We start from the raw sequence: 23,123 nt of genomic DNA, 5'->3' as shown, positions 1-23,123 counted from the left end.
TGTCCCTAGAGAAGCAAGCAAGAACAAATGGCACCTAAAAGCAGCAAAACCTGGGAGTAAAGGACCAGAAGATGCCTTCCCATGGACAGAAGAACCCTGGATACCAATGGCCTTTCTTCAGTGAAGGTATCATCTTGTTGATGCCTTAATTTGGACAGTTCCATAGCCTCAGAATTGTAACTCGTAACTTAATAAATCCCCACTGCAAAAGCTGACCCATTTCTGTATATCACATTCTGGCAGCTTTACCAAACTAAAACACCTATCAAAAGGTACAGTGGTAGGGCGGGCCACGGTGGCTCAGCAGGTAAGAGTGCTTGCCTGCCATGCCCCAGGACCCGGGTTCGATTCCCGGTGCCTGCCCATGTGAAAAAAAAAAAGGTACAGTGGTTATCTCTGTATGACAGCATCACAAGTGATTTTTATTTTATGCTGTTTTTGTATCTCTATTCTTTCCAATACTTTCCAATGACCACAGACTATTTTTATAATGAAAAATTTTTTTTAAAAAGAAGAAACAACTTCCTCCCCCCATCTCAGACACCTCACCCTTAGTCAGGCTTGGCCACTCTGGAAACTTCTTTTCAGCTCCCCCCAAGTACACTCACAGACACCTGGGGAGAACGTTGCAATGAAGTGCATTTCATTTCTGGGAAAGAAACAGCACTCAGACTTCCCTGTATTTTTCAGGGATTCCATGGGACAGCACCTGACTTCTAGTGAGTACATTCTTGGGGTGATTTTCCTTCCCCTAATTCTAGAAGTGGTGTCTTCTGGGGATCTTCAGGGCCCCAAAGCTCCCTAACGATCTCCAAAAAAGCCTCCAATTCAAGAGTGCCTGTAACCTCTGTAGGTAACCCATGATGACATGAGGCCACCATCAGGAAATTCTTTGGATCTCTGATGGTGAGATAGGGTGGTTCCAGGTCACACCCATGACTGTGATAACTTCCAAAATCTAGGGGGAAGGGGAAAAAGGGAACGATGAAGAAAAAAGGGAGCCAAGAAGGAAGGGAAAGGGAGGACAGAAAGGTAAAGAAGAGAAACTCATGAAACAGAAAGCGGTGCCTTGCTCGCCTCCTACCCTGTCCCCTTGACTAATTTCAATTCCTCTAGAGTCTAAGCCCCTTCATCAGGGCAGTTGGCGAGCCATTACGGCCACTAATCTGGCTGTGCCCTAGGCCTGGCAGCCTACGATCAGCACAGAGGCCCAAGAGCTGAGCTCCACATACTTCTAATGCTCTGTCATAACTCCGGGAAAGAGTTCTGGTGTCATGGACCAGTGCCGTGCCAGCCAACCTGGAATGGGTGATATTTGTGGCTGTGGAGAAGCCGATCTCAGCATGGTTGAGTAGGCTGGGCAGTGGAAGCAGGGTCAGCAGGGCTTCATGTGGTTATATCCAAGTAGCGGGGAGGTTTTCCCATGTGTGCTGGCTGTAGACAGATCTAGGGGAAGGGGGGATAATGGCTCTGCCTTCAGGGTGCCTCAAACTCTATTGGGGAGACCCAACTTCACACTGAAACACTGTTACCCAAAAAGACAAACAAAAAAGTAAGACATGAGGGTGACTCCTAAAAAGCAGTGAACCCCTCATTCTGGGAAAACAGGGGATTGCATCAAAATCTGCAAGATAAAGCACAGTAATAGAATCAACACAGAGCTGGTCAACAGATCCTGAAATAGAACCTCAGTCATCCCATTAAGTTTGAAAAAAATTATCTGAGGACAAATAAAAGGCAGTTCTTCTTTACACAGTGGGCAAACACAAGGGGCCCCTTTTCAGGCAGGGTAGCACAGGATGAAAAGATGGCTGAGCTCAAGAGAGATTTGGATTGGGCCATTAAGGGAAGCGAGGGTGTTGAGGCACTCCTCACCTTCCCAGATGAGCCTGCCCACACATCGGAGCCCAATGCAAAGGTTGCTCACATAGCTTGGGCTGCCCTACTTTCTGCATCTAAACCAGCACTCAATCCTTTAAGTCAGCCCTGCCCCTGCCCCTGCCCCTGGTAAGAAGGACAGTTAACACCACAGCAACTGAGGAAGGCAAGCGGGATTCAGAGTTAGATACTCAGAGTTCAAGTCCCAGCTCTATAATGCACTCAGAGGCTATAAGTGACATAGCCTCTCTGGGGCTGTTCCCCCATTCATAAAATGAAAATAAGAAGACTTGCCCCATCTGGACCATCTGAGATGAAATCAAATGGCTTATCTGAGAAGTCCTAGGATGGGGCCTGTTACCCAGGAGGTGCCTGGTGTGTAGCAGCTGACAACAATCCATAGTCATGCCATGGAAAAGTCAGATGTAGACTCCGCACCCAAGGAATGCCAGACATGGACATAAATAACCAAGGTGCAAGTCAAGAGTGTTACGGAATGTAGGAGAGAGGCCAAGGGCAAGAGGAGCTCAGAGTTCCTATTTTGGGGTTTGGGGCAGGTTTCATGGAAGAACTGGCACCTGAGATGGGAGGTTTAAGAAAAAGGGGATGGGCCTGCAATGCGCTATACAATAACAGTGGGCAGGAAGAAGGAAAAGCAGCAGGGGAAGAAAGTGGAACAGGGAACAACATCTCCTGGGCAGGTCCACTGGGCCACCCAGGTGCTGTGTGGTGGCAGGTTTGAAGAGAGGACCAAGAGGGGTGTGTTTGGTTCATGGAATGCCTGAGTCTTCAAGAATGTGGCTTCACCGACACAGACATTTGGAGATGCGGAAGGGGCTGAGAGAGCCATCTGAACACAGAAGCTGGGAGAGAAGAAATCTCTGGCCCCAGGAGATGCTAAAAGATGAAACTCAATATTTTGCCCCAGAGCAGCTAAGTGAGGGCCAAAAGAAGTTTAGAGAGGAAGCCACTGTAACCAGAAGCACAAAACGACGAATTAGAAGCAAAGAACTCTGACACCAGCCACGTGCCTTCCTAGCTGATAAAGAAATCCTGGACACCACTTGGACTTTCTTTGGAGTGATGGTACCTTTCTCTAGATGTCTTAGTTTGGACATTTTTAAGGCCTTATAACTGTAAAACTTGTAACTTAATAAATCCCCTTTATAAAAGCCAAAAAAAAAAAAAAGATTGTGGCTCCAGGTTGGAAGGTCCAGGTGATGGTAAACTCAGCTGGTTTCTGAGTGCTGGTGGCAGTGGTGCCTTGGGAGTGAGCGCAGGGAGAGCTATCAGCATGCTACGGCATCAGAAGAGGAATCCAGCATTGTACAAACTCAGAGAAAATGGGGACAAGGAGATCAGGGAAGAATTCAATGTCAAGGCAAGAGGTGAGTAAGCCAGACCCAGAGCAATCAGCCGTTTTGAGTGTGGGAGATGGGCAGGTGGGGGGATCAATTATTGAACCAAATAACAGAACACAGATGAAGGCTTCTGAAATAAGAGGGTGACCTGAGCTGAGTCTGAAGACTTGGTGCAGCAATCTAGGAGGAAACGCAAGGTGCAGCTGCAGATATGGAGAAGACAGGCTGCTAGCCATAGCATTAGAAGATGGGGGTTCAGTCCCTGGCTCTGCCACGTCCTATGAACTCAAAATCAAATCCTTTTGGGATGGGGGTGTAACCAAACAAATGCAGCTTAACCCTCCTGTATGCCAGTTTTATCACACAAAAAATGAATGAACTCATCCATCTCATTCCTTCCTTATTAAGAAACAACTGTAACATATATAAAATGCTCAGTAAGTTTCAAAATCACTTTATAAATTTAAGACGTAATTACCAGAGTTCACAGCTGAAACCAAGAAGCTAGGCAGGTTGGTCAAGGGAAAGGAAGATGAGCAAGGGCGCGGAAAGGACCAGAGACAAGGCACATTGGGTCCAGCATCACGTGGCAGCCCTGGACAAGGAGCAGAGGTAGAAGGAACCTCAGAGGAGAGCATGTCATCTCAAAGTATGGTGAGTGCAATTAGCAGCACTGAATTATATACATGAATGTGATTAAAAGGGGAAATTTTAGGTTGTATATATGTTACTAGAATAAAAATTAAAAGATAAAAAACATTGAACTGCGTAATACAGTGAACCCTTTTGTAAATGATGGACTAGAGTTAATAGTACAATTATTAAAATATTATTTCATGAATGATAACAAATGTACCACACTAATGCCAAGTGTTAATAACAGAGAGGTATATGGGAAGAAAAAAATACACCGTAATGTAAACTATGGACTATAGTGAATAGTACAATTATTCTTTCATCAATTCTAACAAAGGTACCACACGAATGCAGAGTGTTAGTACTGGGGGGTGGCATATGAGAACGCTGCATTTTTTACACGTTTTTTCTGTAAATCTATAGCTTCCCTAATTAAAAAAATTTTAATGAGTTTCTAACACATAAACAAAATCATATTCAAGGTAATTAGAAAAAAGGTAAATTTTTTAAAAAGCCAAAGAGCACAGCATCACCAAGGAAGGGCAGAGTTATAGCCCCTAACCCTCTTTTGCAGCCCCTTTAGGGAGCTCTGCCACCAGCCCTGGCCAACAACATCCCTGGGGAAATGACACCACCTCTAAATCCGGCCTGAAAAGGTAAGGAGAGTGTTGTAACAAGGGTCCACAGCACGTGGAAGGAAGTTTGCAAAGGTAACTAAGGGCAGTGGGTGTCCATGAAGGGCCAGGGAGCTTCATGAAACAGGCACTCCGGGAGCCATGAGCTCCCTGGGTAAAACGAAGTGGCCGTTCCCTGAACCCTGAGAGCGACAGCGGGGCGGGATCTGCAGGCAGGGCAGGCGGACAGCGGTATATCCTCGGACTAAGATGCGCCCCGAAACCTTGCTCCGGCAGGCTCAGTGAGCCTCCCCCCCCCCCCCGCCCCCCCCCCCCCACGGCACACATGCGCGAAAGCTACATACCCCTGCTAGGGAAACAGAAGTGAGAGGGCTAGAGAGAGGGAGGCAGGGCAGCAGCTGGAGGGAGACAAGGTGGCACTTTCAGCGCAGAGCCGGGGAGACACTCCTTTCACCAGAGGTGCCTGGGAGCCCAGCAGAGGGTAACAGGCTAGAAGGAAGTCAACCAGAAAAGCAGCAAGCAGCGCTGGGATGGACAGGAGGGTGCTGGGTTAGAGACCCACATGGCAGCTCACCTCCCCGGGTGTAGGTTAGACTCACTCCCACCCCTGTGGCATGCTCCTCTGTGTACAGGAGCGCCCCCTTTCCCCTCATGTGTCTGCCCTCAGGAGGCCTTCAGATCTTGCCAGTCCTTTAGGCCCGCCACTATCTCAGACCGTTCTGCAGTTTCCCCTGCCCTCAGGGGCCCCCTTGGGTCTCTGTGTCCCATCCCCTTCCTCGGAGCTGGCCTGTGCACCACCCATCTCAGGAGGCTGACCACCCCTGGGGAAGAGTGGTCCACCAAAGTCCATCAGCCGCCCCCCTCCTGGACTCTGTCTTTAGTAAGTTACACAGGTCTCTGTCACACCATTCCTGCTGTGACATTAATTACTCGGGCCCAGGCCTTGGCCAGGCTCTAGGTCACCCCCAAGAGGATGACAGGAGACATATATTGAGCACCCTTTATGCACCTGGCTCCACCCTGGCCAAACTCGCACACCTCCATCCTTCCATCCACCGGTTCCCCCAGGGCCACGCTCTATTCAGATCACTCACCACCCCAGGAGCCATAAACACACAAAAGAACATCCATCCTGGGAGCCACCCCACCTTGTCCAGGATGCCACTGCCCCCAGAATGGGCTCGGCTCTTCCCCTGGGCCCTGAGCAGACAGGTGAGGCTGCGGGGCAGAGTCATTCCCCGGCAGCCCCCAGGGGCCCTTCCTGCAGGACTGGGATGGCAGGGGGGCTGACACCACTTGGAAAGGGGGGCAACGGAAGATGCCAGCATACCCCAAATAGACACCAATTCCTGTTTTGCTCTGCCCTACCCCGAAGGAGTCTGTTATGAGGCCTGGAACTGGAGGAACCATTAGGAAGGTCAGAGACACACTGACCCAGACAGTACAGGTTTGGAACAACTGGGCTACTGCTCCCTGGCACCGAGAGGATCAAGGACTCAGAATGCCAAGCAATTTGAGTGGAAGTTTTGCCAGATGCCCATCTGCCTGCTTCCCCTCACCACTGCAGAAGCATCCTCGGCAGGGAAGCAGCGTTTGGATCCTTCTAGCCTAGGCAGATGCAGTTCTGTCACTGAGGCGGTAGCCACAGGCTCCCCAAGGCCCTGGGTGGGAGCACTGGAGCTGGGAAGAGGAGGGGGGACAGCCATGTGAGGCCCCACGGTCAGAGGAGACTGTCCATGGTGGTGGCACACCTGCCTAGCAAAGATGCTTCAGCACACAAAGCCACAAAGAACCTCTGCCCATTGCAGATGCAATAAGATGCAAATCCATCTTGGATATTGGCTGTACTTCTTGGACCTGCAGCACCTGAGAGTAAAGAATGTTTGGGGCATTGGGAAAGAAGCTGAAGCCTCCACACCACTCTCTTTTGACCTGGCAGCTTCAATTCCACCACCATGCCCCCAAGAAAGTGGATGAGGACAGGGAAACAGGCGGTCCTTCCCCTCCCGATGTGGTGTTCCCAGGGCATATAGCAAATCAAGGGCAAATCCTGTCCCCACTTTTCTCCTTCTTTCCTTCCAACATGTCCAGGATTCCACTCAACAAGCTTCCCTCCTTCGTAGCACGCAAAAGTGAAAAATATTCCTCTCTTTGCAAGAGTCAGTTTTCCCTTTCCATTTTCAGGGTAGCAACCCAGGAGCAGTTTCTAGGACATTCATATGCTCTTCCTGCACCCCCTGGACACCTCCCTCTGGCAGCGGCCTGAGAGGCGGAACAGGCTTTGGCACCTTCGGGGCTGTTCCACCGGCTGGCAGGTGCAAGGAATGTGCCTTGGTCCAGGCACCTGCTCTCTCGCTTGGCCGCCCAGGATGGTCTGATGTGAGTGGTGCCGAGTTCCAGAACTGGGCTTTGCCAGTGAGAGGCAGAGGAGCTGAGCCTGCCTGGGCCCAGAGGGGTGTGGGAACCTGGGCATGTGGGCTCTTATTTTCCTTGCTTCTTCCCAGGAATACTTAGCCCCTAGATGAGCCAGGCCACAGAACACAGATTTGTCTTCTGAGGATCTACAGAGTCCCAGAAAGACTAGGACACCTAGAGAGTGGAGAAGCAAAATCCCAGAGAGGGGTATGAGGCTTGGCAGGTGTGATCCGTGAAGCATCAATAGCTTGGTGCTGTTTATATAGAGAGAGGCTGTGTCAAGTGTCCCCTGCAGGGAGAGAGCCCTGACCCAGAGCCACTTGAGGCTCCTGACTCATGGGATAAAGGCTTAGAGGCCATACGCCCTTCTGCTCTGCTGGCCAACTCCAACAGGATTTGGCTCCTGCCAACCCTTTCTCCCCCGTTACCCATGCTCTCACACCCATGACTAAAGACACCATCAGCCAGATGGTCCCCTTTAGGGGATTGGCCAGGGTGCACCATCTGGCAGGACACGCCATGAGGCTTTCTGCCTACTGGCCACACGGGATCTGGGGATGCAGAGAGTACATCCTCCCAGAGCTGACACTGCCAGCAGTCTCTCACCCTCATCTGTGTGCCTCCTGCCATCTGGGGAGGGCTGGGAGAGCTGGGACCCAGCTCTACGGCTGCAGCTGGCAGAGAATGAGGCCTGGCCTCCCACCCAGCCAGGCAGAGGGGTAACAGGGACAGTCCACATACTTCATTTCCCAGGATAGTCACAGGTTTTGTGGGAATGGGTGAGGGGCAAGGGGAGAGAGAAGAAAGGCCCAGAGTAAGCATGATACCTGCCTGGAGCCACCAGCCTGCAGGAGACCAGGGTCCATGTAGCTGACAATCCTTGGAAAGGAGTCAAGAATCTGGACCAAGAAAGTTAAGTCACAGCACATCTCTCTACCTCCAAGCAGACTGTTGGGGATGCCATCCAAAACAGGGTCTCTTAAGCATCCATCACCTGACAATATACTGTTTGGGGCAGAGTGTCCACAGGCAGCCGTGTTCCTGAGGCTGACACTCACCAGGCCATAGCAGGCAAGACCTGGAAGATCAACCCTTGGTTCCCAGGCATGCAGAACATGGGGGCCAAGCAGCACCGGAGCAGTTGGCAGGTGGGTGGTTCAATCAGAGAAGGCTTCTCAGAGGCAGTGGCCTTGTGCTCTATTGCCTCCTACTTCCCTGCCCCACCCCCATCACAGGCAATCCAGCTGGGCTCTGTGCCTGCCCAACAGCCAGATCCAAGGAGACAGCAAATTGGCGAGCCCTTGGCTGCCTGCCTCAACCAAACCCAGGCAACGCAAGCCCATGGAGAAGGAGCCAGGGGAAGGGGGGCGGAGGAAGGGGCCTCTCCCGCCTTGCTGATCCCAAGACTCAATTTCCCTTGGCTGTGCTCTCGTTCTGCACTAAGCTCCTTAGCCAGCAGCCCTGTCTCTTCGGCTTAGGGCTCAGCCATCTGGGGTTGGCCAGAGGGAAGAGGGGAGCCTCAAGCCAGACAGGGCCAGAGCTACCACCAGCAACTGTGCAAAGCCAGGTAAGTTATTCAACTTTTCTGAGCCTCTGAGTGAAAGGAGGATAGCATTAGCCCCACCTCCCAGGCTGAAGTGGAAATTCAGTAAGGCAATATGAGCAAGTCCCAGCAAGTGGCCTGGGCCACTGCAGATGGCCAAACGTGGTAGCTGTGATGACAGTGGTGGCAAGGAGGTGGGTCAATCCACTAGAAAATGCTATAAGAAACTCAACAACCACATAGTATGTCAAGGAGGAGAAAGAAAATAAAAACCTTCATGGGAAAAGTAAAACATCCTTATGAGAGGCTTAAAAAGATGCCTCTTTATAGGACCACTTTCTCTAAAATGGATTTTAAGGCCCATCCAATGATGTCCTCCCCCATATATATACCAGCCCTCTCACACCCCAGCTCTCTCGGGCTGGCTCAGAGGCTAAGCTACAGGTCTGGGGACTCTCACTTCTCCTACAAGTTCCTGCTCAGATGTCCTTCTGCCGGTTCCCTCTGAACATGGGCCCACAGCTCACTTCTGTGCAATGCTGGAGTGCATGGCAGCTATGGGCACCGCCTCACAGAAGGACATGCAACGCCCAACAATCAACCTACATCAACATCCTAGGAGGGAAAGAATCAGCAGGGAAGGGTCTTTGGAGCTCATAAGTATAGTCAATAGAAACTGAGGACCAGAGAAGAAATAACTTGCCCAAAACCTCACAGCACATTTGGGGCAGAGCTGGGGCTTCCCATTGCAACAAGCTGCTACTTGGCCAGGGCGGGGTCCAGCCCAGTTGACTGCTAGAGCCCCTCTTCATTCATTAGATCCTGGGAGTGGGACAGCACAGAAATGGCAGGAGTGGCCCCAGCCTCGGAGAGTTGACAGGCACAAGTAGCCATTGGGGGACCTGAGTTCTACTCTTGAGCTGGGCCTGGAACTCACTGTGCAGTATGGACAGCCCATTTTGCCCCTCTAGGCTGTGTACAATGGGAGCTGTACTGGCTGCTCACTGCTGGAGGTCAGCGAGGTGGGAGAGGAGGCTGGGGGCTGAGGGGCAGGTTGTGCAGAATCCAAGGCACCAGGCCACCAGCGGAAACATGTCCAGGGCCTCGGGCCACTGCCAGGCCCACTCCAATCTACAGAAGTGCAGGTGGCAGATGCCCTCCAGGCTGCTGGCAAGGGTGCTGCTCGGAGTGATGCAGCCCATCTCACCCCACCCTGGCCCAAGGCTCTGAACAAGCAGGTATGAGGTGCTCAGACCAACCACACAGGTGGGCTTCTCCATGTGCTGATGAGAAGTCCTGGTGGGAACACAAACAAGTTAAAAATGGTGCTGCCTCCAAGGGGCAGGGAATCCCTGAAAAGAAAGTCCCCACAGCTAGGCTAGAAACCCCAGAGGTGGCAAGAGGGATGGACAATAAATTATTCTCTCCCTCATCAGTCAGCTCTGCCCAGAAGAAGAGGGAGGATCTGCAGATCCTTAGGAGGACCAGAGGATTCCTTCTCTCATATAAGCATACACAACCCTCCACCCGGCACAGAAGCCTTGACTCTGAAGCTGCTTGCCTGGCTGAGCACTGATGAGGGGGCTGGGAAGAGGAGTCCAGCCTCACTGTCTTTGATCAGGACACAGCCTTGCCAGTAGCATTTCATTCTATCCTGAGCCGGGTGACACATGTCAGAGTCTCAGGGCTGGCAGAGCCAGGCCTGCCTCCCCCGTCACAGCCAGCACTCTCCAGCCCAGGGACCTGCACCCAAGGGCCCAGCACACACCCTGGAGCCCACTCCCCCACACTGACCACAGCAAAGTTGAGAGCCCTCGTGGAATGCCAGGGCCTGGAAGGAGGCCTATGGGGAAGAAATTGAGGCCCAGAGAAGAAAAGTGGCTTGTTTAAAACTATGTGGCCCATTTCTCCAGGGCCACTAAGTGTGACCATACTTTAGAGATACCCTCCCAGTCATATATCTACACATACATATTTCTCTAATTTAGTAGCTTACTGTATTCACACCACGGTGAATATTTTTCTGCACTTAAAATTATACTGTGTTTTGTGGTCATTACATGGTTGCATGGGTTTGTCAAAACTCAAGAGAACTGTACACCAAAAAGAGTAAATATTACAGTATGTAAAATAAACATTAACCAAAATAAATTATATTGTGAACATTTTCCCCAAGTCATGTCATAATTCTCCAAACTCACTCACCCATAGACGTATCATAATTTATTTAACTATTCCCTTAATGCCCAACTGGAGTTGTTTTAATTCACCTTTATTGCCAATTGCACTTTAACGAGCACCCCGGCGCAGAACATATTTGACAGTATTTCTGACTACTTTCTTAGGGTGGATTCTCAGAAGTGCAGTTGCTGGTCAGAGGACAGAACTGTCATTAGGGCTCTCAAAACGCTCTATAGAGCTGTTTTCCAGGAACGCTGCAGCACTTCATACTCCCCCCAGCATAGTACTGGAGTGCCACATCAGATTAGCAATTATCATCTAAGAAATCTGTGCACATTTGAAAGACAAGAAAATAGCATACCACCGTTGTCATAATTTGGATTTCTTTGATTACTAGTGATGTCACACATTCTTTCTCATGTTTATGGATCACTAATATTTCTTCTTACATGAACCTAATGATGGCAACAGCCAGTAAACCACAACTCTCGAATGTCCATGCCATTCTGGGGTTATTGTTGCACTATATTAAACGCACATTAAATCACGGGAGTTAATATTATGCTCGCATTTAATACCAAAGCACAATAGGGATGGGCCTGGCATAGCAAAAGGCAAATCAGATTTGGAGCAACTCCCTTTTATACAAGCTGTGGAGCATTAGGCGTTACTTAACCCCTCTTAGCTGCAGTTTCATCTGCTGTGGAATTGTAAAATGGGTGACAGAAACTCCTCTTGGGATCCAATGAGAATCAGGTGAGGACATGCAGGTGCATCCCTCGGTGCAGACACACACCTGGGGGAGCTCAATAAGAGGCAAGGAAGACACAATGAGAACTATGAATGGCCCCAGGTACAATGCCCCCATCCTGAGAGATGAAGAGGGGAGAGGAGGACACCAGTGAAACTGGGCTGTAATGCTGTGGTGCTGAGTTATGGTGTGTGGCTTCCAAAGAGGGATTATCTGACAACGTCTTCCAGTTGGATACACCTTTAAACCTGGACCCTAATCTTGAGGGCTACCTGTAGGGAAGCAGAGGAATGGGCCAAGGACCCTGGCTTTTCCTCCCCAGTAGACAAGAAAAACACTCAGTACCACCATAAGTTCCAAAAGCCAGCAGGAAGCTACAGGGGTTATGTTCCTTCTGCTTAAGAGATTCCCGGCCCAGGGTAGAGGTTCTGTCCAAATGGAACAGAGCAGAGGGAAGAGAGATGCCTGAGACCCAAACACCCTGTCAGGGGGAGGGCTGCTGTGCTCAGTGAAGGCTGGGCCGGCTGCATCTGCAGGTACTGACAGACATACTCATCAAATAAATCCCAAGACACATAAGCAGCCTCATGACTCAGACTCCTCTTCCCTCCCTTCTCTTAGGGCTGGGCATGGGGAGTGCATACTCCTCCAAACTTGAAAAACTGAATTATGCCAGGAAGCCTGTACCCTCTGCTTTCCTACTCCAGCTCCACCACTGAGCACCGCAGGTAAGAAAGCAGCAGCATCCTATCATCATCATCATCGTCAAAATCGTCACCATAATCATCACACACACCCTACCAAGAATAGGTGAGTCTACCCCACCCAAACATATGTAGATGAGGACACCACAAGGATGATGCTAATCTACCATTAGAAGAGAGTCAAATATCCTACAACCAAGAGAAGAAGCCTTTTAACGTGCAAAGAGGCCCTTCTTCCCCCAGAACTCTGGGCTACTCCCAAGCCATGCAGGAGCCAGGTGGGGAAGCAGTTCTGACACACTGGCCCATCTTAACACCCCTAGGAAGTAGGGTAACCACAGACAAGAACCATAGCTTTGGAGTCTTGAGACCTAGATTCAAAGACTGACCCCTCGCCATCTAGCTATGTGAGTCTAGGCAAGTTACCTAACCTCTCTGAGCCTCTGTTCCATGTCCACGCATCAGGAAAGCCCACAGAATCTCTCTCGTAGGAGTGTGGTGAGGATGAAGTGAGATAAAGCTTGCAAACTGCCCAGAGCACTGCCTGGCACAGGGCCAACACTCGATTAACAAGCGCTATGGCTGGTTCTCCCCAGTGGGGGCTGGGGGAGCGGCATGTTGGTCACCACGCGCTGGGGCTGGCTCTGACTACTCTCGGGCTGTCCACTTTCCAAGCGACCAGAACCCTCTCAGCACTGCTCCTCTGGGGAGAACTAGCCACACGATTAGCACAGCCTATGGCTCAGGCCTTCTGAGTCCAAACACATCCCTTAGAGAGATCGAAAAGGAGCTGTAGGTGAAATGAGAGGATGCCTGGGATCTGCTTTAAAACACTCCAGAAAAAAACAGGGGTGTCCTGAGAGTAGATGAAATAAAGGAAAGGCAGAATGTTGAAGCTGGTGGTGGCTACATGAGGGCTCATTACACTAATCTCTCATTTTCTGTGCGTGTTCAAAAAGTTCTGCAAGACACTTTTGTGCATCAAAGAACTTCATCAAGAAAGTAGAAAGACAGCCTTCACAATGGGAGACAATATTTGGAAATGATATATCAGATAAAGGTCTAGTATCCAGAATTTATAAAGAGATTGTTCATCTCAACAACAAAAAGACAGCCAACCCAATTACAAAATGGGAAAAAGACTTGAACAGACACCTCTCAGAAGAGGAAATACGGATGGCCAAGAGGCACATGAAGAGATGCTCAATGTCCCTGGCCATTAGAGAAATGCAAATCAAAACCACAATGAGATATCATCTCACACCCACCAGAATGGCCATTATCAACAAAACAGAAAATGACAAGTGCTGGAGAGGATGCGGAGAAAGAGGCACACTTATCCACTGTTGGTGGGAATGTCAAAGGGTGCAACCACTGTGGAAGGCAGTTTGGCGGTTCCTCAAAAAGCTGAATATAGAATTGCCATACGACCCAGCAATACCATTGCTAGGTATCTACTCAAAGGACTTAAGGGCAAAGACACAAACGGACATTTGCACACCAATGTTTATAGCAGCATTATTTACAATTGCAAAGAGATGGAAACAGCCAAAATCTCCATCAACAGAAGAGTGGCTAAACAAACTGTGGTATATACATACGATGGAATATTATGCAGCTTTAAGACAAGATAAACTTATGAACCATGTAATAACATGGATGGACCTAGAGAATATTATGCTGAGTGAATCCAGCCAAAAACTAAAGGACAAATACTGTATGGTCCCACTGATGTGAACGGACATTCGAGAATAAACTTGAAATATGTCATTGGTAACAGAGTTCAGCAGGAGTTAGAAACAGGGTAAGACAATGGGTAATTGAAGCTGAAGGGATACAGACTGTGCAACAGGACTAGATACAAAAACTCAAAAATGGACAGCACAATAATACCTAATTGTAAAGTAATCATGTTAAAACACTGAATGAAGCTGCATCTGAGCTATAGGTTTTTGTTTTGTTTTGTTTTGTGTTGTTTTGATTTTACTATTATTACTTTTATTTTTTTCTCTATATTAACATTCTATATCTTTTTCGGTTATGTTGCTAGTTCTTCTAAACCAATGCAAATGTACTAAGAAATGATGATCATGCATCTATGTGATGATGTTAAGAATTAATGATTGCATGTGTAGAATGGTATGATCTCTAAATGTTGGGTTAATTTCTTTTTTTCCGTTAATTAAAAAAAAAAAAAAGAGAAGGGATAATTGGAGATGAAGGGATACAGACTGTACAACGGGACTGGATATAAAAACTCAGAAATGGACAGCACAATACTACCCAATTGTAATGCAATTATGTTAAAACACTGAATGAAGCTGCATGTGAGGTATAGGTTTTTTGTTTTTGTTTTTTTTGTTTTTTTTTCTTTCTATTATTGTTTTAATTCTTATTCTGTTGTCTTTTTATTTCTTTTTCTAAATCGATGCAAATGTACTAAGAAATGATGAATATGCAACTATGTGATGTTATTAAGAATTACTGATTGTACATGTAGATTGGAATGATTTCTAATTGTTTTGTTAATTCTTTTTTTAATTAATAAAAAAAATAAATTTAAAAAAATAAAAAAAAAATTAAAAAAAAAAAAGTTCTGCAAGAAAAAGTTAAAAAGAAAGAAGCATTATAAGAACAGGAATATCCAGTAAGTCCCACTTTTTCTGACCTCTTCTCTGCACTTGGCCTCCTTTTCCTACCTTTAATAAAAGTTCTTTTGCCTTTATTCCATTCCAAAATTTGCACACTCCCTAACACACCTGCAGCTCTTCCCTCATCTTCCTCTGTGACACCCCCCACCTCCAGTCAAAGCTCCAGACACTGTCAGAAGCTCCCAATGACTCTCCAAAAGGCCAAGGCCAGGGCAGCAGAGTTGGGGCTGGGACACCTGGCGTCAGTCCGGGCAGCACGACAGTCTGTACTGTCCCATGCGGCCAGAGCCATGTTCAGTGCAAATGAAAGCTCAGCAAAGAGCTTCTCAGAAGTTGCTCAGAAGTTGCTGCTGCTGCTGCTCCTTCTCAAAGGCAAAAAAGAAAAAAAGAGCCCCACTCTCTTTGCACCACTTCACTGGTGTCAGCCTCAGGCAGTGGAGCTGTAAACAGGTGATTTCGTGGCAGACACTCCCTCACCCAGAGGGGCAGGGGAAATGGGAAAGCAGATGACGCGGTTTTGATGACATTACACAAGAGCAGACATGAAGGGGGGATGCAAAGGCAGACAGAGCCCTTGCTATTCACTCCCCAGCCCAGCACCCTCTGGGCCTTGGCTCTTTCTCACTAAGCAGGGAATGTGCTTCATCTCTTCCCTCCCGGGGTGATGGAAGTCAGGCCTGGAAAGCTGTAGAAGGGGAGGACTTGGAGCCCCCAGCTTGAATTTCAGCCATGTCCCTGAATTCATGCTGGGCAAATTTGGGGAGAGCCACTCAGCCCTCTCTGAGCTGAGCAGACAGTCCTCTGAGCTTCAATTGGAAAGGTGATGTCTCTGGGGAGACCAGAGAGAGAACACAGCAGGGAAACAAACACCTGGGGATGAAGGTGCCACGTCAGCCTAGGGTCCAGCCGCATAGCTACCAGCATTTACTGTGCTCAACCAAGGTGCCCATGGGCCCATGGTACCAGGGAGGGGTGCATGTACCAAGAGCTAAACATGAACTGACATGCCTGCTGCTATCCTCTCTCCATGTGTCTGCACGGTGCTCTGTGCTGGGACTGGGGTTTGAAGGAGTAGTTTTCCCCCCAGTTGATGAGTTAGGAAGTGAGGGCATGTGACTTAGCCCGAAAGCAGGGAATACATACAGGGTCTAGTTTCAGGGTCTAAACCTAGGAGTCCCAACACCAAGCCAGGGCTCTTGCCATGAGACACAGAAGCATCTGCAGTTTTCTGGGAAAGAACTTTTGGGGTCTGGTTTTCCGAGCCAGTGACGGAGAAGGAGCTGGCCCCAATGACTCTGACGTTCACAAAGGACACCGTGGGAACAAACCAAACCACAAAGCACAATGCACAGGTGCTGCAGACTGTGCTCAGCCCAACCCTTCCCCAGCATGGGGCAGGAAGGAAGCAGAAGGATGTCCAAGGAAAGAGCTTGTCCCACCAGCCAGATGAAGGGAGCACAACAGAGCAAAAGCAGAAAAGAACCAGGGTGGAGGTGCAGCTCCTCCTAACCATGAGCCTTGGGCACTCACCCTGACTCTCGGCTCTCCTACCTGTGAAAGGGGGATTGATGTGTTTTCTCCAGAGAAAGAAGGAGAAGAGTGCAAGTGCAGAGGAGGGGAGGAGAGAGGGGAGAGGAAGGACAAATGAGAGAAAGTCACAGGAAGGATCCACAATGGAGCTTGAATTTTGAAACACAACCTGCTGGCTTTACGGCCAAGCCCTTCATCATCCCAAGAAACTCAACATGCAGCAAATGTACACTGTATTCATAAACATAATTAAAAAGGCTATTTGTGAAATTCATGCCAGTGGAATGAGCTGCAGATGGGGGCAGTGATGCCCTTACACAGCAGGCAACGGCTGGCTGTGTGATCTCGGAGACAACTGGGGGTGCCCACTAATGCCCGTCCTTGGCTTTGGAAGGAGAGAGGGCGTGCCGACACTGCCCTCTCTGTGATACAGGGAGAGAGTTCCAGAGAGTTTAACCAGGTTTTCAATTCCAGTCCAACCTGGAGGACAAGCCAAGCCCAGAGGCAGAAAGTCGATGACAATGCTGAGCTGCTTTGGGAGGCTCTGACAGAGCTGCCGCAGGTGAGACAGGACAGTCCAGCTCTGGCAGCGTGCTTGATGGGGTCTGAGGTCTCTCCCAGGCAGAAGGCCCTCTGCTGTGACACCAGCAGGTAACCCTGGCATAGGGAAAAGGAGTGGGAAATAGGTATACCAGAACCTTCTCTCCTTCCCATGTGCTTTGTTGATCCCATTTCACATAAACAGGCATCAGTTTGGTTGCAAGCCACTAGTTCTGGGTCCTGGGACTATCTGTGTCGTTGGCTTCCTTTAAAGGAGCCAAAACAGGTTGCTTTAAAAATGTGATGAAGGTAACACTAGTAGTCAGGAAAATGTAATGAGCCCTCGGCCCAGATTCCAGATTAGCCCTCCCTTTTTATCTCCCACTGTCGCAGCCCTCTCCTCTATTCTGACCACATCTACCCAGGCTGCAGCGGCAGCCCACTGCCCCAGGAAGCCCTCCCTGGTGACGCATCCACAGCAAGGCCCCCTCCCACCAATCCTCACACTGTAATGCTTACGTATGCCCTGGTCTGCTTGGCAGCTAGGGGCCTCCTCCAGGTGGGCAGTGTCTACATGGCATTTTGCAAATGTCCCCTCTAGCATGGGGAACCCAATGATGTTATCCATGACTGGACCTGAGCCTGCAGAACTTTTTGCGGGCATGTAGGATGAGCTGATTCCCTGCAAATCACTGCCCACCGCTCCCCACTGCTGAACTCGTATGGTCAGGCTGCCTCCAAAAATACACACAAGCCAAGACTCACAGCTGATTCCCCTACAAAGGTCGGGGAGTGCAGAACCAGGCTTACACATCTCTTCTCTACCTCCAACCCCACTTTTTTTCTGGTCTCCAGAAAGCCCCCGACTCATCTCTCACCAAATACCATGGGCTGGGTCAGATTCAGATCCTGCCAATTGCGTGTTAGACACTCTTCACATAGCATCCTCTTCACTGAGAGAAGCAACACGGCAGTGGTGAAGAGCACAAGCATCAGAAGCAGACAGAGCAGGCTCTGCACTGGCTCTGCAACCTATTTATTGTGTGTGCTGGGGCAAGTCACCTAACCTCTCTGAACTGCAGCTTCCTTATTATGCAAAATGGGGGGCATACCACCTCTCCCTCAGGTTTGCTGCTGAAATGTTTATAAAGTGTTCACAAAGTGTCTGATATTTTTAGAATGTAATTGATAAATAGTAATTATTCTTACATCCCCGCAACAAGGGAGGTAGTACTGTCTTCTGTTCACCAAAGAGGAGAGTGAAGCTCAGGGAGGTTAAGCAACTGGTTTGGCATCACAGAGCTGCTACTGAGGAGACAGAGCTGAGGGTGCAAGCCCAGGTCTTCTGACTTCAGGTGCACTGCCCCTGTCATGGCACCATAGCCTTGCAGAGGACACAAAAGGAACAAAGAGGGCAACAAAGCATACCCTCAGCCCTGGGGAATTTGACAGCCTCGGATCACAGGGACTGTGGGTCCGGTACCGTGGGTCCGGTACCCCTACTCTTTGGCTTCAGTGGCTCCCCAGGAATCCTAGAATATGAGGGGTAGCCTTCACAAATTCTCCAGTTGAGAAGAATAGCTGATCACTCCAAAAGTAAATGCTGTTGCAGGCAACTAAGCCTAATTCCCAATACCAAGACAATCAGACGGGAACCTGCATCCCCCAAGCAGGATAAATGTGAAGGTGCTGCTGGCTGGAGTAAGCCATCAGCGTTCACAGCAGCTAGTTCACTGGGAAAGCCAGTCTTCAAACTCTGGCTGCAATGCAAAGCCAGCTGGTAGGGGACCTACCTTCCTCTTCTGCAAACAGCCAGCAAAGCCCAGAGGGTAGGAGAGGGAACCAGTGGGCACTTTTCAAATTAAAGCTCACTAAATGGACCATCACACCCAGTTCTGACATGCCAATCACTAGGACTCCAGATACACTGGAGTGGCCTCCTGGGAAGTGGGCACTTTCACAAACACAATCTCCTCTGATCTTATTGAGCACCCTGGGGAGTAGGTACCTCTGCCCCATTTTACAGATGAGGGAACAGAAGGCATTAGGTGCTTTTTCCAGTGTCACACAAATGGTAGGGAAAAGGCTACAATGTAAACCTTTGTCTTCAGGTTCCAGGTGAAGGTTTCCACTTCAGCAGCTATCCATTCCTCCATTTTACCATTCATTCCATCCATTCCTTCACTCACTCACCTACATTGTTTCCTCAACTGCTGAGCTCATGACCTTCTGGGACATGTATTTCCTAGGACCGTCACCTACTGCCTGAGATCACCTGGGACACTGCGATGAGGTGTATTTTTTCCTGCAGAGCTGCCAGGCCACGGTACTGTCTCAGCCCCTCCAGCAGAGCCATGAGCAGCCATCAGCTGCTGACTCAGGAATGAGAGCCAAGGGCAGTGCCAAACTCCGTGGTTCTGTGCTCACTGCAGACCTGGCCCAGAATTTACCTCTCCATTGAACAATGTAGCTTAGAAAAATCTAAACCTCCCAGAATTAGGGCTTTGAGTATGTTATTTTTAGAGGGGGCAAAAGGTGAGAGATGGGAAAGAATGATAAAGGAGCCTCTGCCCAGCTCACCGGTAGGGTTAATGGCTGGAGTGGATGGATTAGTGATTGGCAATATTTAGTAATACCTGGTGCAGTGACAGATGCAGTGGAGGGGGTGACGGAGCAGGAGACAAGGGCCGAGGCTTTGAGGGGCTGACGGTCTGGTTGAGGGAATGAGGCACACAAACCTGGCAAGACAACCATCTGATTGGAACAGGAAGCGCCACAGTTACAAGTACAACCCAGACATTAGGTGCTACTGAGAAGTTAGGAGAGTGAGGTGGGGACCAAAGAGGAGATTCCTCTGTGCCCAGGGAATCTGGGTGAGACACTGAAGGCAGGTCGGAATTTAAATCTGGGATGATACAGAAGGGAATTACCCAAACTCTCTCTTTAACACCATGGCTTATGCAAAAGATTGCCTCCATCCCTCCTTCTCCAATCTTAGCTAAATATTTCATCTTTTTTACAGACACTTGGCAGAGGCTCTAGGATGGGGAAGCGGAGCAGTAAATTAGACCTGTGAGAATGTCTCAGCCCTAGACACACACACACACACAGGCTCATGAACGCTCCCGCTCATCCCCATTCTGTTAAGCAGCACCACTATCCTCCACAGCAGGCCAGGGGCTCAGAGCTGGAGGTGCTGGAAGGAACCTGGGCTCTTGCTCCTCAACTTTGGAATTATCCCCTGCACAGATCTGGCTGCTCAAAAGTCACACCCCCTAAATCTGCCCCTTTACTTTCTTGCAGATCTGATGCATTTCTCCAAAGACAAAACCATCCTTGCTCACGACCTAGCAATTCCACTCATAGATATATGCACCGAAGAAATGCACAGGGTCAGAGATGTTCACAGAATCTTCATTCATGAGAGCAAAAGCTTGCTGTGGTGGGCAAACCGTGACATATTTGTGCAATGAAATATTAGCAAGTAGGGACAATGAATGAACTACAGCTACAAACATAGCATGGAGGAATCTTAGAAACATAATACAGAGTAAAAGAAATGCAAGCTATAGAAAACTACATTCAGCACAATATTTTATACAGCTCACAAGCAAGTAAAACCCACATAAAGCATTTTTTAGGGATGTATGAGTGGCAACACTACAAAACAAAGGCAAAAGAATGACGAAAACACAATTAGGAGAGTGGTCCCCTCTGCAGGGGAGGCCAGGGAAGGGGACAAAGGCAGAGCTCAAGGCTAGAGGCAACATCTTGATGGTAACTGGGGGTTAACTGGGTGATAGGTTCCACAATGTTTCTTTTAGTATCCTTTATAGCTTACACATATTCTCTTGTATTTATCAACTAGCACTTAATGAACTAAGATAATATGCTGGCTATTGATTCCACAATATGATTGTGGAATCTAGGGTTCAACGAAGACCTGCTGATAGGTACTTCAACAGACTGAAAGGAATGGGGTGATGGGTTGTGTAGGGGAGAAGAGACTGCCCCTGGCCCAGCCAGTGAGTTTGGAGCTCTTAAATACGTGGGTTTCCATTCCTACTCCTAAACGCCGCCCCTTGGCTTTCCTCTTCCTCTCCCTGCGGCCAGGTGAAGGCATCTGAAGAGTATGAGAAGGAGCAGGGGACATGTAGATGGGAAAAGACAAGACTTGGTGGGAAGTGAGGTGGACATCCCACGGGAGGCCTGCAACAGAAAGGAAGAAGGGCCATCTCCTCTGGGAAACAGAACCAGGCCCAATAAGAAAGAACTCCCTACAGCTAAAACTGCCCAAAATGAAGTGAGCAGCCTTAGGAGGCAGGGTACATCTGCTCACAGGTGACCACTCGTGACACTGCAGCTGGGACTCCTGCATCCAATGGAGGAGAGGGCTGTACCAACCATGGAATAAATCCCACTCCAAGGACCAGGGGGAGCTGGATGACCAATGGTGAGGAGCAGGGAGAAGGAAAGCATCGGGCAGGAGACATGATTTAGGTTCTCAGTAATCCTGATGATCCAACCCAAATCCGTCTTCACCCAAATCCAACCCAAATCCGTCCTGCTGTTTCCTCTTTCTTTGCTGTCTGATAAAAAAGCAAAAATTAAACTAGCTTCATGTCCTCTGGTTACCGGATGAGCTTTTAAAAAATATTAACCTCATAGTAAAAAGAAAAAGAGTTTATAATGGAAGCTGAAGCTCAGAAGAGAAAACTAGACCAATGTCCCAGGCCTACCCCGTGGGCAGAGCGGATACTTTGTTGTATAGGACACCCATGGAGCTAGAAAATCTAGCAGACTTCACTTTCAACGCTAACCATCCTCAAGCCCGTAAGACTCATACCAAAAATAAAGATACAGGAGTGCACATCAAGACCAAAAAAGAAGTAACTTCTGGATGAGTAGTTACTGAGCTCCTGTAGGCCCCAATCCCCTAAGAGGACCCATGATCTGCTCTTATATTCAAGATCAGCAGGGCACTCCAGGGTGAGGGGAGAAGTTGCCCTGGCCTGAGATAGTCCGACAGGGAGCCAGCTCCAGGCTCAGGGAGCTCGCACTGCCGGGGGCGGGAGCAGCCAACTTTGCTGGCTGGGCCTGCACGCGACAGCGGGTGAATACGCAGTGGTTGGTGGGAAGAATCTTGGAGGCAGAAGGCCCCCAAAGTGAAAGGCTCTGCCCAGAGCCAACAAGAAACCCGAGCTGGGAGATCATCTGAAGGCGCCGCCCGCCCGCGGCCTGGAGCAAACCCCATCCAGGCTCCAAAGTGAACATCTGTTGCCCTGGCACCAGGGCTGGCCAATTCCACGTGAGTTTCCACCCACCCACCCACCCCACAGGTTCTGGCCTTTATCCATCTAGTGTGACTTCTTTAGGGTGGGCCTGGCACGAGGTACAGGAGGATCAGGCTGGCATGCACAGATTGGCCTGGTCCCCTCCAAGCCCCCTCCCGTAGCATCTCTTCCCAGTGACATGTGGCTGATGTCAGGGGCTCTGTCCGGGGCCGCGGCCAGAACCAGGCCATCTGGAAGTACCTTCCTCACTGACTCCCTGTCTTGGAGCATGTTTGGTGTCCCCAGGGGTGGCAGCAGAACTGGAATCTTCCACCTAGAGGTGGCCGAAGGGTCTTGTGCCCAGAGAGGGGAAGTGCCTGGCCCAAGGTCACAGAGCAGGAAGCCTGGGACCGCCCCTGTTTCCCTCCCCTTCCTCCTGTCTCTCTCATTTCTGCACCTGCTGTTCTGTTGCCTTCTGCAGGGATGAGAGGCTCCACAGGGTAGAGAGAGAAAAGAATGCAAGGCATTCTCTGGCAAGATGTTAAAATTATTTTTAAAAAACCACAACCCTTACACACCCAGGCACACACTCTTGACTAAGCACTGTTCCCAATTAGAGGCATCCTTCACTGCCTGGGCAGGAGGCTTATGTAGGTCATGCTTGGTCCTTTATAGCATACAACTCCCTGCCCCCCACCCCACCCCAGCACCTCCAAGCAGAGAGGGGAGCACAGAGCTCCTACTGGCTTGGGCTTTCCTGACGGGTATTGGGGAAGCCCCATAGGGTCCTTCAGGGATCTCCAAGGTGATCAAGAGACATCCAAGCTTTGGGGTGGCGGTGGGGGGTGAATGTAGAATGTAGGAGGGTTGAGCTAGAGATGGAAGGAGAGAGTTGGGGGCTGGGGGCGGTCAGGACAGGCTGGAGGGACTCTTTCCCCCTTCAGTTCCCAGAGTAGGCTGGGAAAGACCCTGGTGTTTGAGGCAGAGTTTCCAGAGGCTGAGGACCCACCGTTCCAACCTCATTC

The 23,123-nt window shown here is 49.5% G+C and overlaps 1 protein-coding gene across 10 annotated transcripts in view; it reads right to left on the bottom strand.

Annotated features, from left to right (window-relative positions):
- Positions 1-23,123, bottom strand: part of TSPAN9 (tetraspanin 9) — a 214,768-nt gene that overhangs the window by 39,803 nt on the left and 151,842 nt on the right. The window lies entirely within an intron of this gene.

The sequence above is a fragment of the Tamandua tetradactyla genome, chromosome 7, assembly GCF_023851605.1.
Source record: "Tamandua tetradactyla isolate mTamTet1 chromosome 7, mTamTet1.pri, whole genome shotgun sequence".
Taxonomy (NCBI): domain Eukaryota; kingdom Metazoa; phylum Chordata; class Mammalia; order Pilosa; family Myrmecophagidae; genus Tamandua; species Tamandua tetradactyla.
The sequence above is the reverse complement of the archived record's forward strand: the minus strand, read 5'-3'. Positions and strand labels throughout refer to the sequence as shown.